General features: G+C 42.0%; 1 protein-coding gene across 3 annotated transcripts in view; it reads right to left on the bottom strand.

Moving 5' to 3' along the window:
• The window catches only part of MAP3K8 (mitogen-activated protein kinase kinase kinase 8), a 25,840-nt gene extending 21,211 nt beyond the window's left edge, over positions 1–4,629 (bottom strand). Inside the window, exons 1-2 of one of the 3 annotated variants that reach the window (XM_014548002.1) lie at positions 4,560–4,629; positions 2,389–2,625 (exon numbers count right to left, since the gene is read on the bottom strand). The gene's annotated coding sequence lies outside the window, so the exon portion shown is untranslated. Of the gene's footprint in view, positions 1–843; positions 1,181–2,388; positions 2,626–4,559 lie in introns of those variants that run through there. The other 2 variants (XM_005876547.2, XM_014548003.1) reach the window with 2 other exon arrangements.

Raw genomic sequence — 4,629 nt, 5'->3', positions numbered from 1 at the left:
TTGTGTCCACTGGTTTGATCTCTTAACCCCCCAACCTTCCCCTGCCTTCCCGCTGTAGTTTGACAGTCTGTTGGATGCTTCTTTGCCTCTATCTATTTTTGTCCATCAGTTTATAATGTTCTTTATATTCCACAAATGAGTAAGATCATGTGGTATTTATCTTTCACTGATTGGCTTAGAGACCAGAATTTTTGAATGGTACAAAGCATACATCACAAGGTTCTAACAAGGTTAATTTAATATCTAGATTAATGGCCCTCTAGAAGTTGTGATCTTACAAAGAGGCCAGGAAAGCCAAATTTATTATAAGCAAGACCTGAGTAAGGCCAACTAACTATATTAGCCACTACTGTATTTCATTTCTTATATACAAATCCGGTGCTACACTTGGGGATCTGCAAATGAGAAAAAGGAAAACCAATAATGCTCAGGATTTTAATTCTATTCCAAAGAATTAAAGATAAAAAATGTTTAAGAGACCTAAGAGAATTTGGAGGTCAGTATGTCTACTTAAACTACTGTGTTCCTGAAAGCACAGCCTCTCTCTGAAGAGCACAAGCCTTTACACATTCTACACTCAGTGCAAAAAGGCCACAGACTTCCATTAACCTGGAGCTCCAGTAGGAGACACCAGGAAATGTTCCACAGGCAACTCACCACCCAGCTACTTGGCCTCTCAGTGAATTTCATTTCAGAAAAGAACCACGAAATATACAGATGATGTATTATAGAATTGCACACTTGAAACCCATATAATTTTATTAACTAATGTCACCCCAATGAATTTAATAAAAATTTAAAAAAAGAAAAGAATCACACAATTTTGCATTGTCATTAACTTACTTCGCATTCATTTTCTAATATATGAATTGTGGTAGGCAGTTAGACAGACAAGTTCAGAGCAAGGACGATACAGAGGGTCACCAGAGTGGAGAGCCTCATTTGCCTAGCAATGGGCAAAACTGGGAAAACAAGGACTTGGTCCCCAGAGTAACCTTGCTTCCCCTAGCATATCACTGGTCATGAGGTTTAGACTCCCTGACCTTCCACTTCGATGGTCATGTGGTTTGGACCCTCCCTGGACCTTTCCTCCCCTGGCATGTTGCTAGTCCTGCAGGTTAGACGCCCTTAGAGGGAAAAGAAACAAGGGAGCTGGAGAACAGCCCTTATGCATTAAGCCCCTAGGACAGTGATGGTGAAACTTTTGAGCTCGGCGTGTCAGCATTTTGAAAAACCCTAACTTAACTCTGGTGCCATGTCACATATAGAAATTTTTTGATATTTGCAACCATAGTAAAACAAAGACTTATATTTTTGATATTTATTTTATATATTTAAATGCCATTTAACAAAGAAAAATCAACCAAAAAAATGAGTTCGCATGTCATAGGTCCGCCATCACTGCCCTAGGACAATGAGGTTCTGACCAGCATCAAATGCAATCTAGACCTCAGTTGTGTTTTAGCTCCAGGCCCCAAAAAGCAGCAAAACCAGACAAGTGACACCATGGCTGACATCAGGACCCGCTGCATTGACTAATGATCCCTTGCCCTGATGCTGACCAATCAGTGGAGACCAATACCCTGAAAGGACCACACCTGGGAAGCTGATGACTATTGTATTGAATCTTCCCCTGGGACCTCCCCTAAAATTTCCACCCTTAAAAGCCCTTAAGATGGAGGATGCAGTGAGCTTTCCTTGGGCCTTTTCCCTCTCCTCCCCAGCTTCCCCCCACCCAGGCGTATTTTTTCTTTGCCTCTCTTTCTAAGGTCCAAGGGCCCTTCTTTTGTCTCTGTAACTTATTTCTAGAGCCCATTTATTCTACCACTCGCTTCTTCTACCTCTGGCTTCCTAAGTAAAATTTCTCTTAGTTTGAGACTTGGTTCTGAATTCTTTCCTAGCCAGAACTCAAGTACTGAGGTTGCTGAACCAAGGTCGCCATCAGTCTAACACCTGGTGCCATTCTCACTACTACCAACAAATTATGCCTCAAGAAAGAAAGCAGCATCCTGCAGTCTGACATTCTATCTCAGTGGTTCTCAACCTTCCTAATGCCGCGACCCTTTAATACAGTTCTTCATGTTGTGGTGACCCCCAATTTCATTGTTACAAATTGAACATAATTAAAGCATAGTGATTAATCACAAAAACAATATGTAATTATATATGTGTTTTTCCGATGGTCTTAGGCAACCCCTGTGAAAGGGTCGTTCGACCCCCAAAGGGGTCGCGACCCACAGGTTGAGAACCACTATTCTATCTCGACTTACACTGCTTGGTATCAAATATTGGCCCTTCTTTTATTGTCTGCATGATCTTGGGCTAATACTTTAGCCTCTCTGTACCTCAACTCCCCCATCTGTTAAATGGAATCATAACAGCACCTACCTCATAAGATGGCTGTGAGGATTAAAGGAGCTCATGTGCACAAGGTGCTTGGTGCAAAATCGGGTGCACAGTAAATAAGCTGTATTATTTGTAAGTGCTATTGTGTGCATAAAAGACACAGGGACTGAGTCAGCCACCTGGCTCTGCAGATATTGCATTAGGCCTCCTTTCTTATCAGCAAATGGGATGTGGCTACCTAGTCCCCAGCTTCTTCACAGTAAGGTTTAAAGATTGTATCTAAAACAAAACACAAAGAAAAAAAGGCAGAACCTATGAAATACTTTGATGGTTGTTATCACCACAGTTACATCCAGAAAGCAAAGGAAGCTTCCTCTCAGAGAGATCTTGTACACTCTTGGAGTCTGTTGAGTTCTGAAAGGAATTGCTACGGTTAAGGGAGGAACAATGGCCTTGGGTTTCATTGAGCCATTTAGTTGCAGTTTCTACTTGTAGAATTTACTGAAAAACAGAAGTTAAGACAAAAATAGCCTGACTTAGGACCCCACTGGCTGGAAAGTTCCAAGGCTGCTGGACTCACTTATCAAATGGCTGACTTGAGAGAAAATAAAGTTCTCAATAGTAATGTGACTCAAGAAAGAGAGGAAAAGGTCTATACAGTTTACTAGCCAGTCAGCAGATCCAAAAGGGAAAGACAGTTATGGTTTTTAAAGCCTGCAGAAAGTCTCAAGTATTTATATGTAAAACCTAAGGCAGAGGTTAAATACATATACCCTTAAACTTTATGGTGGAGGCAGAGCAGAACAGGAGGGAGGGGGGAGGGAAGCAGGGTAGGAGGGCAGAGGGGGTGGAGGAGTGTATGACTGAGACTGTTTTCGGAGCCAGGCATAATTCCTTAGCAACGCAGGACTCCTCTCACGCAAACCAGTGCTCCCCAAGCAACCCCATGACCAGTCTGCCCATGAAATACCCCTGCAAAGAGCCTCAGCACTTTCCAGCCTAAATTAAGCAGACAATATGCTAATGATTTCCAAGTTACTAATGATCAGTACCCATGTAGAAAAAGTGTAGATTGTGAAGGTATTCTACTTTAGCAATCAAGACCCTTCCCCACACAGTTTACAATAAAAATCCTCATAAAATTCCTACTTCTTAACAAAGTAAATGACTATGCCACGTTTAGAAATGGAAAGATGAACAAATACAGTCAAAATTATTTGCTTCAAATTATTTCAGAAATCATCCATAAAGCCAAAAGGAAATCCTATTTCTAAACATTAATGTCATGGCTACTTGCATAGTTGAGGGTTTCCTTGCAAGTGTGAATGAAAACGGCTAAGTTTATGGGCATCCCTTCTGCCTAACAAAACATGATCATACCTGCGTTGCTTCCCATTTAAAAGATTTCTCTGCCAAATCAGCACATTGGCACTCAGGGCATATGTATATATATATGTATATATATATTGTACATATTATATATATTATATATAAATAAATTTTTTTGAAAAGCCACAGAATGACGCGGTTTAGCTATATAGGAGCACAGCCACTCTGCTTCAAAATCTCTATGCCTCAACCATCCAATTTTCCTTAGAGTCCTGAAGGGCATCTGCCAGAACTGTTGCAATCCATTAGAGTTGGGGGCACCTGGTGGAATCAGATTACATTCTACTTGGCAAACACCTGAGATTTAGGCCACAGACATGTAAAGCAGCTGTATTTGTGTTTCTTTCCCTGTTCTTATCTGAAGTCGCCTTTTATTCTGGATCAATGTATGTCTTTCCAAAAGTGAAATAGACATTGTAATGCTTCATTTAAAGACAGCTGTGGCCTTCCCTATCAACTTTTGGGATAAGTTCTGTGCAAGCCGTGCTGCCTTCTAAGCAGTGTTCTCAGCCCAAAACTAGAAGAATTTCGGGGTCCTGGGATCGCATTACCACGGGAAACATTTGTAAGTTAACTTTTTCCTTCCTAATATTCTTAGACCAAAAGCCTGGCATTCGTGTTCTGTTAATACCCCTTCTTTACCGAGTTATAAGCATGAAATTAAGTTTCTCTTCAAACTGCTCTCTGCTCCGCCAACCCCCACCCCCACTCCCTTTCTCCCGTTCCTCGCGACTAAAGGAGCTTTTAAAGGGTTTGTAAATTACAAAAGCGCCCGTCACTTTGGCGACGGCAGCGGGGCCCCTGAGCCTCTGAGGTGCACTCACCGGGTCTCGGCTGGAAGAGTGCAGGGTCGGGAGGCACAAGCCGCGGTGGGAGGCGGCGACACGGTGTCCG

The sequence above is a fragment of the Myotis brandtii genome, unplaced genomic scaffold (genome assembly GCF_000412655.1).
Source record: "Myotis brandtii unplaced genomic scaffold, ASM41265v1 scaffold49, whole genome shotgun sequence".
Taxonomy (NCBI): domain Eukaryota; kingdom Metazoa; phylum Chordata; class Mammalia; order Chiroptera; family Vespertilionidae; genus Myotis; species Myotis brandtii.
The sequence above is the reverse complement of the archived record's forward strand: the minus strand, read 5'-3'. Positions and strand labels throughout refer to the sequence as shown.